Source organism: Crinia signifera, chromosome 4, assembly GCF_055691185.1.
Source record: "Crinia signifera chromosome 4, ASM5569118v1, whole genome shotgun sequence".
NCBI classification, from domain to species: domain Eukaryota; kingdom Metazoa; phylum Chordata; class Amphibia; order Anura; family Myobatrachidae; genus Crinia; species Crinia signifera.
The window spans coordinates 9,851,046-9,864,439 of NC_139220.1; positions in this window are offsets into that span (position 1 = coordinate 9,851,046).

Genomic DNA, 13,394 nt, shown 5'->3' on the forward strand with positions numbered 1-13,394 from the left:
GGGTTCTATCCTCACCATGTGTTATATATACAGGGCAGTACGGACGGTGTAATGGTTAGCATTACTGCCTCATAGCGCTGAGGTCATGGGTTCTATCCCCACCATGTGTTATATATACGGGGCAGTACGGACGGTGTAATGGTTAGCATTACCGCCTCACAGCGCTGAGGTCATGGGTTCTATCCCCACCATGTGTTATATATACGGGGCAGTACGGACGGTGTAATGGTTACATTACTGCCTCACAGCACTGAGGTCATGGTTCTATCCCCACCATGTGTTATATATACGGGGCAGCACGGATGGTGTAATGGTTAGCATTACTGCCTCACAGCGCTGAGGTCATGTGTTATATATACTGGCAGTACGGATGGTGTAATGGTTAGCATTACTGCCTCACAGCACTGATGTCATGGGTTCTATCCCCACCATGTGTTATATATACGGGGCAGTACAGACGGTGTAATGGTTATATTACTGCCTCACAGCACTGAGGTCATGGGTTCTATCCCCACCATGTGTTATATATACGGGCAGTACGGATGGTGTAATGGTTATATTACTGCCTCACAGCACTGAGGTCATGGGTTCTATCCCCACCATGTGTTATATATACGGGGCAGTGCGGACGGTGTAATGGTTACATTACTGCCTCACAGCGCTGAGGTCATGGGTTCTATCCCCACCATGTGTTATATATACAGGTCAGTACGGACGGTGTAATGGTTAGCATTACTGCCTCACAGCACTGAGGTCATGGGTTCTATCCCCACCATGTGTTATATGTACCGGGCAGTACGGACGGTGTAATGGTAAGCATTACTGCCTCACAGCGCTGAGGTCATGTGTTATATATACTGGCAGTACGGATGGTGTAATGGTTAGCATTACTGCCTCACAGCACTGATGTCATGGGTTCTATCCCCACCATGTGTTATATATACGGGGCAGTACAGACGGTGTAATGGTTATATTACTGCCTCACAGCACTGAGGTCATGGGTTCTATCCCCACCATGTGTTATATATACGGGCAGTACGGATGGTGTAATGGTTATATTACTGCCTCACAGCACTGAGGTCATGGGTTCTATCCCCACCATGTGTTATATATACAGGTCAGTACGGACGGTGTAATGGTTATATTACTGCCTCACAGCACTAAGGTCATGGGTTCTATCCCCACCATGTGTTATATATACGGGGCAGTGCGGACGGTGTAATGGTTACATTACTGCCTCACAGCGCTGAGGTCATGGGTTCTATCCCCACCATGTGTTATATATACAGGTCAGTACGGACGGTGTAATGGTTAGCATTACTGCCTCACAGCACTGAGGTCATGGGTTCTATCCCCACCATGTGTTATATGTACCGGGCAGTACGGACGGTGTAATGGTAAGCATTACTGCCTCACAGCACTGAGGTCATGGGTTCTATTCCCACCATGGCCCTAACTGCAGAGTTTTTATATTCTCCCTGTGCTTGCTTGGGTTTCCTCTGGGTACTCCGGTTTCCTCCCACAATCCAAAAATTTACTGGTAGGTTGATTGGCTCCTAACAAAATTAGGTACTTGTTTCCTAGCACGGCGCCTACGATATTACATTGTATGGCATCTCATCGCATCGCATGCGGGCATATGGCATGCGATGAGATAAAAAATTGTATAAGCCCCAATACGATTTTAAATTGTATAAGCACCTTAATGGGTGATTATAATGTCAAATACACCCCCACGCCACCCCCAATATCAGCGCCAACCCGAAGCGTGGCGAGCGCAGTGGTACGCATCCTCCGACCTTTTCATACCCCCACTATCCACGTCGACGTGGAGTTGATTCTATATAGTGTGGCAAGCGCACGCGTATTACTTCACATGTATTCCGCGGGGCTCGCTGCACTCTCCACACTATCTAAAATCAACTCCACGCCGACGTGGATAGTGGGGGTATGAAAAGGTTGGAGGACGCGTACCACCGCCCCTCGCTGCGCTCGCCACGCTTTGGGTTGGCGTTGATAGTGGGGGTGTCGTGGGGGTGCATTTAACATTGTGAGCACCCATTACGGTGCTTATATAATTAATAATCTTATAGGGGGGTCATTTAACATTGAAAAACCCATTAGGGTGCTTGTACAATTTAAAATCGTATACCATCGCATTGTATGCCATATACAATGGTATACAATTTTAACATTGTATGACATCGGGGGCCATCGCACCACATCCCATTGTATGCCTTATGGTATGCGATGCGATGGGCGCCGTGCTAGGAAGCAAGTACCCAAAATGAACCCTAGAATATCTGTGTGTGCGTGTACATGTGATCGGGAATATAGATTGTAAGCTCCACTGGGGCAGGGACTGATGTGAGTGTACTAATATTCTTTGTACAGCGCTATGGAATATGTGTGTGCTATATAAATAACTGGTAATAAATTATAATGCCACCTAGTTGACAGGTTACCAAGAAATGTCAGCCTGTCGTAGTAATATCCTCTGATCAGAAGATAATCTTGACATGGGAATAATGACGCTGCCACCGATGTCTTTACGTAGTTGTAATTCTCCACTTCATTCTAGAACTCTTTGCATTAAACGAATGTACTCTCAGTATTTTGAAGGTATCCACATTGAAAGCGTACTGGAGCCCAGGTGACTGGGAGTCGCAGGTCAATGAGATATTTAAAGGCGTTTTAGCCGTTATTTGCTGTTTTCTCTCAGCGGAGGCTTCACCTGTTACTTTCCGCCCTGCGGCATGATTTTATCATTAGAAGTGATTAATTCTGTACGTCCACATCAGGGCGAAGGCCTGTTCATCACTCAGCAGCGTCACAGAAAGTACAAGTTTGATACAGCAGCGATGTGTGTATGTGCCGGAGATCTCTCCATAACGCAGGGACCAGTGTAGGGACTGACTTTCTAACTTTATTATTTTACGTTTCTATGGTTTTCTGTTGGGGGAAGGCTTGGGTGCTTAGAACGTTAGAAGGTGGATGTTCCCAGGAAATCTCTCGTGTTTAACTACATGCATGAGAAGCCACTTAGCCATATTTTTTTTTTATGGAACTTCAAGTCCCAGCGCTCCCTGCCAAACGCTGAGAATCTGTGTCTTTCATAGCTTTTGTGCAACTACAAAGCGCTGCTCTCCCTGCTACCAGAGATTTCCCATCTATTGTGGAACTACAAGTCCTAGGATGCCCTGCCAGAATGTCTTTTTTCCAGCTGCTATGGAACTACAAACTCCAGCTCTCCCTGCAACACTGGGGAAGGGCGTCGGGTGGCTGTTGCCCGTTGTCCCAGCATTCCGTGTCAGCTCTTGGTACCCTGTGAGTTTCCAGCACCACCTGACAGCCTATAGTAACCTGGGGATTTTCCAGTTGCTGCGAAACCACAATTTCTTTTCCAGCTGCTATGGGACCATGCGTTCCGCACTACCTGCCCAGCCCATGATAACTGCATTGATTGATCGTCAAATAAACCACCCTGGAGATGTTGGATAATGGGAAGGAGCCGGTGAACAACGCTTTACTGTTACCAGTGCAGCTATAACAGTGATCCCAATGTGTGCATCACCCAGCAGCGGTGATACAACACCACAAACACACTGTATACTCCACCCATAGACAATTAATCACTGGAGCAAGGGCGTAACTACCATAGGTGCAGCTGTTATGGGGCCCAGAGCTGAGAGGGGCCACCTGTGTTATATAAAGGGTGTAGCTATCATAGGTGCAGGGGGGTGCAGCTGTTATGGGGCCCAGAGCTTAGAGGGGCCAACTGTGTTATATAAAGGGTGTAGCTATCATAGGTGCAGGGGGTGCAGCTGCTATGGGGCCCAGAGCTGAGAGGGGCCACCTGTGTTATATACAGGGTGTAACAACCATAGGTGCAGCTGTTATGGGGCTGAGAGGGGCCACCTTCCCTGTCACAGTTACATGTGTTATATACAGGGGTGTAACTACCATAGGTGCAGCTGCTATGGGGCCCAGAGCTGAGAGGGGCCACCTTCCCTGTCACAGTTACATGTGTTATATACAGGGGTGTAGCTACCATAGGTGCAGGGGTGCAGCTGCTATGGGGCCCAGAGCTGATAGGGGCCACCTTCCCTGTCACAGTTACATGTTATATACAGGGGTGTAGCTATCATAGGTGCAGGGGGTGCAGCTGCTATGGGGCCCAGAGCTGAGAGGGGCCACCTGTGTTATATACAGGGTGTAACTACCATAGGTGCAGCTGTTATGGGTCTGAGAGGGGCCACCTTCCCTGTCACAGTTACATGTGTTATATACAGGGGTGTAACTACTATAGGTGCAGGGAGTGCAGCTGCTATGGGGCCCAGAGCTGAGAGGGGCCACCTTCCCTGTCACAGTTACATGTGTTATATACAGGGGTGTAGCTACCATAGGTGCAGGGAGTGCAGCTGCTATGGGGCCAGAGCTGAGAGGGGCCACCTTCCCTGTCACAGTTACATGTGTTATATACAAGGTGTAGCTGCCATTGGTGCAAGGGGTGCAGCTGCTATGGGGCCAGAGCTGAGAGGGGCCACCTTCCCTGTCACAGTTACATGTGTTATATACAGGGTTCAGCTACCATAGGTGCAGTGGTGCAGCTGCTATGGGCCCAGAGCTGTGAGGGTCCACCTTCCCTGTCACAGTTACATGTGTTATATACAGGGTTCAGCTACCATAGGTGCAGTGGTGCAGCTGCTATGGGCCCAGAGCTGAGAGGGGCCACCTTCCCTGTCACAGTTACATATTATATACAGGGGTGTAACTACCATAGGTGCAGGGGGTGCAGCTGCTATGGGGCCCAGAGCTGAGAGGGGCCACCTTCCCTGTCACAGTTACATGTGTTATATACAGGGTGTAGCTACCATAGGTGCAGTGAGTACAGCTGCTATGGGGCCCAGAGCTGAGAGGGGCCACCTTCCCTGTCACAGTTACATGTGTTATATACAGGGTGTAGCTATCATAGGTGCAGGGAGTGCAGCTGCTATGGGGCCCAGAGCTGAGAGGGGCCACCTTCCCTGTCACAGTTACATGTGTTATATACAGGGTGTAGCTACCATAGGTGCAGTGAGTACAGCTGCTATGGGGCCCAGAGCTGAGAGGGGCCACCTTCCCTGTCACAGTTACATGTGTTATATACAGGGGTGTAACTACCATAGGTGCAGGGGGTGCAGCTGCTATGGGGCCCAGAGCTGAGAGGGGCCACCTTCCCTGTCACAGTTACATGTGTTATATACAGGGTGTAGCTACCATAGGTGCAGTGAGTACAGCTGCTATGGGGCCCAGAGCTGAGAGGGGCCACCTTCCCTGTCACAGTTACATGTGTTATATACAGGGGTGTAACTACCATAGGTGCAGGGGGTGCAGCTGCTATGGGGCCCAGAGCTGAGAGGGGCCACCTTCCCTGTCACAGTTACATGTGTTATATACAGGGGTGTAGCTACCATAGGTGCAGGGAGTGCAGCTGCTATGGGGCCCAGAGCTGAGAGGGGCCCACTTAGCCTGTCAAAGTATCGATGTGCTCTATACGTTTTTCAGTATGAGATGATAATTAGGGGCCCTTACAAAATTTTGCTATGGGGCCCACATGTATCTAGTTACGCCACTGCGACTGGAGGCTCCTTTATTGCTTCCTGAGGGGAGAAAGATTCTATCCGACAACTTGGGAATCTCCATCGTGTCCCCGTATCCTTTTCTGGAAATGATTTATGGCTTCACAACTTCCTTCCCCATTTTGGATTTTGTCTTTATGGCTGGAGGCGGTCTTACCTGGCGGCCCTTTATCGGCCAACCCTAGTAGCCGGATGGTGCGCGGCTCGTAATGCCATTCTCTTGTAAGCGCGTTCCTTACATGTTGCCAGTTATCTGCAGATTTGTTCTGGGGAGAAGTTTCGGATGAAGATGGACAACTGACTTCTCATAGAAGTGGATTACAGTTAAGGATGGCCATCGATCATCGATGATTCTGAATCATCTATGGTTTATGGCCGATGTTGAATACTTGTGCCATCAATGAGGGAGAACCAGATGGTTTCCCTACATCGATGGCACAGTAGTAAGATGTTTTTTTTTTTCTCAAGGTTCCAGGACATCACTCCCAAACAACCCTGAAGCCCCACCCCTACATTTTGATTGGCCTGTGGGCCAGTCAGTCAAAGAGAATGGATGACCATCAATAGATAAAACTATCAATGGTTGTCCATCACATAGTTTGTAACTACCGATGGCTGGTTGCAGACTCACTATCGATGGCAACTGCACCAATGACCATTCCTAATTTCAGGTCACTTGGAATGAGCATCAACAGCAAAAAGGCCCATGTGGTCCAGGCCACACCCACACATCACTGACTCCACCTACTCTGCTTCTCACAATAAGCCCTTGATCATTTTCAGGTCCAGGTCGCTTTGGCCATAGGGGGTTATTCTGGAATTCCCAGCCTTGCGAGTCCACCAAACCCTGCCTTGCGAATGCTGACCTGGTCACCACCCATTCGCAGCATTTGTGTTTGCACGCACTGACTATGAATTGATATTTTACATAAACATCCATTTGCAGCCTGCGGGGGCACACCCACATCGCCGACCATCGAATGATGTGGAAGGCACACGCACAACTAAGGTTGCTCAGAGCAACCATAGATGTGCACTCTGAAGATAGTGGGCGGGCAGCTGATGTCTGGTGATGTCAGCTGCGTGCACCCGTGTCCTCGACCAATTAGCATGCGTATGCCCAGCGTTCTCATGGGAACGCACATGAACTGTTGGGCGTTCCCATATGCAAATGGACAAGCCCGCCACCCCACAAAACTCTCCGCCCCCCGCCCACACACTTGAGTGCATGCACCTGGCGTATGCACATGTGCAGAAATGACCCTGCACGTACGCCCACCATCGATGCCCTTGCGAAGATTCTTGTCCGTGCGAAGGGCCATAATTCAAGTCAGAATAGCAAGCATAGCCTCAATTTTGAGTAAAGCATGAATAACAGGAAAGAGTACGGGGTCTGAGTTCCGCGGGCGTGGTATAGGGGTCCGACAGTTATTATTCCGACGTCTGGATCCCGACTGGTGGGACCCAGACAGCATGGCAAGCGCAGCAAAGCCCCTTGCGGGCTCGCTACTCTCGCCACCTATTCTATCTCTATCTTTACATTTCAGCTGTTATGTCCCTTCTCTCCAGTGTACCTTTTATACCTAAGCTGTGACAGTGGTATCCCTAACCACAACCTATAATATTCTTTGCTGCAGTGACTCTTGGGGCGGAGCCTGTGGCTAGCCCCGCCTTAGTTTGAGTAAAATTACGGTAAATGCTGGTATTTCCCATGTGCTAATAAATGCTCTTGAAGGAAGACTTTACGGTAAATGGCATCTTCTGGGGAACGATGCCACATTATCTTCCTGGATGCCTGGTTTCAGCTTTGATGTGAGCACTGTAGGTGGCTGCAGGTGTCTTGTGTACATTATAAATCATAGCATTAACTACAAGCAGGGAAATATGCAGTAATCTGCCAGCGCCAGGCCCCCGAGCACCATGGATCAACTGTGTGGTTTATAATGCAAGCTGGATATTTCATTTTCTCCTTCCCAGATGCTATTTTCGCAGGAATAAATATTCTTTTTTTATTTTCTGAGTGACACTTTTTGGATTGCATCGGGTGCACCCTGTGCCAGTGCGTGATGCTTTTCAGATCGGTGCTGCTTTGGGTTCTGCATAAACACATTTAGGGAGATTTACAAAGCAACGAGCGGTTTTAAAGGCCTTTTAAAACGACATCTGCATCCTCCTCGTTTTACAGTGCCAAGTACAGGCAGCCTCGTGCTATGACAAGGGTGGTTTCATCTGTGCGGAACGGAGGCGGCCATGTTGTGGCTGCAGCTGGAAGTATCGCGAAAGGCATAGTTTCCGCTTGTCACGGTGTAGGGGGCTGCAACTTGGATCAGGACTTGTGTCACAGTTCATTGATAGATGGGAGGTGTGCTCCGCTGACCGCCCCCCCCCCCCCTTCACTGCCGTGTGTCCACTGGTGCGCCTATCGGTTTGTAAGAGGGATGTACTGGGACATAATCAAATCTGAGGCCACTGTAATTAGTGCAATACGGACTGGAAGCACTATAGTGTAGCATGCGATGAACTGGAGGCACTTTACTGTGGCATAAGATGAACCTATATAGTGTGGCTTAAAATGAACTGGGATCCTACAATGTGGCATACAATGAACTAGGGGCTATGCAATGTGGCGTAATATGTACTGGGGACACCCTGTGTAGTAATATGCAGCATAATGTGTACTGGCAGCACTACAATGTGAAGTACAATGCACTGGATGCACGGCAAAGTGGCATAATATGAACTGGGTGCAAAGTATGGCATAATGTGTACTAGGGCAGATCTATGGGGCATTGAATGAACGAGGGGTAGTACAGAGGACCACAAAATAAACACCTGATGCCGAGATCGATATCTCTTTAGAAGCAATGGGGTCCAATGTCAAAAAGTCATGGGGCCCACAAATTTCTAACTATGCCCCTGCATTTTAAACCCATATCTTTCCAAGCCCATATCTTTTCTGATCTTTCACCGCAGGAGCTGTAGGTTTGTCAATAGCTGTCATTCTACAGTCCCGGCTGCTGTTATTCCCTCTCGCAGCGTACCCATGTATGACACTGTCCCCCAGGGTGTAGCCCTTGCGCGGCGGTCCCCGTCTCACTTGTACACACACTTAGTGGCGCTTGCTGTGGTCGCCCAGTGTTTGGGTTTCTCAGGCTCTGGTGAGCACAGCAGATACTTGTGGATTTTTGCCTCTCTCGCTCGTAACCACTTGTGGTACGTGGTCAGCCGCCAGATACAGCATGTGCGGCGGCAGAAAGCCCCCCGGGGATAGTAGCAGGCAGGGAAGCCCAGAGCACTTTATAGTTACCCAGTTTTTTACCTTTTAGATTTTGACGACTGCAAAGTCGTCCTCATTTGCTTTGTCTAATCTCTTCTTTCTTTTTACAATCCACAGTAATATTTATTTACCCCTAATATATATCCCCGGCTTGATGTAATCAGTGGACATGGTTTAAGTCATCAACATCTGGTAGACATGCATTAGGTTGTTATGTATGAAAGGTCGACAGTTATTTTGGTTGACAGAGACAGAAGGTCAACAATTGTCGACCCACAAATGGTTGACTTATTTTTTGGGCCAAATTCTGTATATTTCATGTTAGGTGACCATCAGTGCATCTCCAGCCACGAATCGAGCAAGGTTGCTATTCCCACATGGATGGTAAATTAGGAAATGTTGGGTAAATCAAGAAATGTTGGGAAAACCCTCCAAAAATATCAGCCATTTACGCGCTGACCTAAGTCATGTTGACATTTTGAACCCGTTGCTTTTAATCATGGCCTAACGCATCTTTTGAACTTTTTTACCTGTCGATTTAATGCTTGTCGACCATATGTGTCGGTCTATTGGCCATTGTGGGAAAAAAAGTAGATAACTACCATTTGCCAACACCCATCTGACATGGCGGGGGCACCCTACTACAACATTGTCATACAAAAGGTTTGTACTTACTCCAAAACAGAGGTAGGGAACGTGTGGAACTACAAATACAAACATGGCCTCAAATGAGGTGCAAATCTCTATCGTATCATCCATAGGATTCAATATGATAACTTTTGTGCCCGAGCGGTCACGCGGTTGGCAATAAGCCGCTTGGTTGTATGCGATCACTTTGATAGAAATAGAAGGCGATTATATTTAGTAACGAGGCCTACACAACACATACACTTCTCTCATTTATTAATGGAGCCTGTCTCGGTTATGACGGCCCTTTAAGTTGGAGCAAAGATGTTATTGCAGCCCGGGGTTCTGTGAAACATTAAATGTGACCACATGAAAGGAGAAATTAAACATATTTATTATGATTAAACGTGTGATAACCGCTACTTCCTCCCATCCAGACACCACACACGTCCAGCCTATAACTTCTCTATAAGTACGCCTAAACAAGTGTCCCATAAATTTCATAATGTAAACCCTCCTTCCATCGCCCCACGGCGCTCGTCCCGCTCCATCTTGTAACATGCTGTAACTCTACGACTCCCTGACTGGCTGCCAGCAGATTCATGTTGGCACCGAGCGTTCGCCCTTATGTTTGGCTGCAGACACAAAGGCCTCTTTGTCCCGGCTGATGGTCGTGGAGACACTTACTCCGCACCGCGAGATAGGCTGTAAGTGGAAGTGTAACCGTAATTTATAATAAACCTGTTCTGCAGAATATCAGCCCAGACCGCAGGCTTTCTCCCCTGATATTCCTGGCTGCAGGTAACAGGATGCTGTGTTTTATGTAAACTCCTGACCTTCAATCTGTGGGTGCTGTTTTCCATGACTCCTAAACGCTTGCAGACGCCGCTGGCAGATGGATTTAACCCTTAAAACCACCACCGTGCTGAAACGTGACTCCTTTTTTTTTTAAGCGACGTGGAAAGTGCTCAGGTTGCAAAGATAAAATCAGATTGGTCTCGTGTGAATTCCGCAGACCACATAGGGAATGCGTCAGGAATCCAAACACGGTAATCGCAGAGCATGTTCCGTTCCCATGTACTGGTGTGGAGGGCGGATCTGGGGACTCTATAGACATAAGCTAGTGGTAGAGAGAGACAGTGCAGCGGGGGTAAGAGACAGTTCCTGAATTAGACAGTGGTGCAGCTCAGGGGAGACAACAGCAAAGAATGAGCCTACAGAGGCATGCAGTGTACAGAGTCATGTATTTATAATGGAGGCAGGCTTCAAGGTGGCCCAGGGCCTGAAATAAGTGGGCCCCAAACCGCTAACTGTGGATGAAATGCTTTGGAAAATGGTGCAAGAGTTTTCACTACACGTGCATCGGCACAAGGTGGTGGGAGGCAGGGATATATACTTGTGTTTCTCTGATCCACCATCTAAGACGTGGGGAAACTTTGCGGTGCCCAGAACAGGTAAACTTCTCAACATGACATGGGGGAATTAGGGGAAAAAGATTACACTTTCGCAACAGCGCCACCTACTGTCCCTATCACTTCTCCAGTCATTTTAGCCTGTAGCTGTTGCTATTCTCCACCAGTCAGCATTTGCAATATTCCTTTTACAGCGGAGATGGTGTTGCTGTTGCTACCTCAATTACCCATGCAGATTGCCTTCCCCACGACACCTGTTTGTCAAGGTAAACAAACCTGTTTAGGAGGTTTTCTTATGTTTTAGGTAACGGGACCAATTACCATTAGTGGCCTAGTGACGGTGTATCATTTCCATATTCAACAAATTCCAAGAATTGAACGTTTCCAAGTTTGTGGAAAATGACCTACCGGAGACCTGCTCTATCCTTGGGGATGGATGTCCAGGTTGCGAAGACAGATCTGTTTACATGTCTCCACCCCCCTTAGCGGTTTATTTACAAGGGGTCCGAGCTTCCACAGTAAAGAGGGCACATGTATGTCCCACAGCACGTAGCTATTGCCCCACATACTTGTCCCCTGGCACCGAGGTGCAGGAGATCATCTAGTGTCACACTTAATTCTTCCCCTAATAGCCAACATTTGGGGTCTCCAAGATCCCTAAAGGTTAGTGTTTTCTACCTGAGATCTAAAAAGTCCTAGATCAGGGGTAGGAAACATATGGCGCTTCAACTGCTGTATACCGTAAGGAAATAACATTCCAGCAAATACTTAACTTTATGCTGGAATGTTAATAGCTCATAACTCTTGAATGTGGATTTCTTTATTTAAGAATCAATTCTAGATAAGCAGCTTTAGGAAGGTGTTATATATATAAAAGTAAGCAGTGAGCAGAGCGGCTTTAGAAAGCACCTATGAGCTCTGCCTTCTTGTTTGAATGTAAGGTTCTTCCCCTCCATTTACCCACTCTGCCATCATATTTTATTCTGTGAGTCTGTGTGTGTAAGCCATACTTTGTACTGTGTAGATTTTGCTAAGGAGACAATGATCTATATGTGGACAGCTAAGTAAATAGTAGATGTTTTCTGAAAAGGTTCTAATGCATTTAGAGAAAACATTGTGGGGCTGCTGCTTTGATTTGTTTGTTGGCTGCAGCTGTCATAGATGGTGGATACGTAGACACATTTGTAACCTATTATAATATATCTGTCAGCAGCAGATTGTCAGTGACTGTTATATAACACCGCACAACAGCATCAGTTCTTGTTCCATTGTTACCATAACAATTACATGTGTTACGGTGACATATTAAGGAACTTGTACAATCCCATGTCACTGTCATGCAGAACAGGGGACTCTGTGTCCTTTACCCTGTAATTACCACTGTTATGTGCCAGTCCTGGTCTATAATAAGCAGCTAATATATCCCTGTTGCACAGTGTTCCCATGCTGGTGTGGTACAGCATATGCTGGATGCAGCAGTACAGTCCAATCAAGGAATGAAGAGAAAAATACCCCAATGGGAACCTCATAGAAGATATTTTCTTAAATAATGTGTTTTATTTTGGTGTTGTATAAAAGTGTATTTTGTTACTGCAGGATACACAAACAACATAACACATAAACCACTTGTCCTTATTTTACTACGGCTTTTAATGTGTGCATCATGAAAACGTGAAATTGTCTAATAAATCATTAGCAGATACAATAATAGTTTGGCAAACGATGGATGTGGAGTAATTACCGGTGCTTAGGTTTCTACCAGGTCCTTGGTTGAACAATATAGCTTGAGTGTAGTAACCAGTGGCGACTCCGGGGGTAAGGGTGCAGCACAGTTCAACTTGCCAACTTACAGAGGGGGGTGTGGCTAGCCAACATTACGGCCTAGCGGACCATTTGAGAGTATATGGTAGACATGGGAAATGTTTTCCATGTTTTTTAGTGTCTGTTGACATAGGTTGATACACCATGGACACCATATAAGTATACCGTCCAAGTTGAAAAAACGAATGTCGACCTATGGCCTGTTGACCAATAGTGGTCGTCCTATTGACTGTTTACCTTTATTACGTTCGACCTGTCGACCGCATCCTGTATATTCCTTACATGATCATTTACTAGATTAATTCCCTGTAGAAAATTCACCATAGTCCTGTGCAGTATAAGAATCCGCTTTATTGGCCAGGTATACTTGCGTATACTGGGAATTTGTATTCGGTTTGCTGTGCAGCAGCCAGGTGGGTAACAAGTAAACAGCATACAGTATCTCCTATATATTTGGCTACATCTGTCACTCAAAGTGGGTGTCTGTGTCTATAACGCTCTGTTCCTGGACTTTCCTCTTAATGTGTGATTGCCTTCATCTGTGCTGAACACCTTTCTGAGAAATTAACCTGTTTAAAACAGGTGATGGCAATCATACATTAAGGGGAAGTCTAGAAACAGAGCATTGTGTCCCTC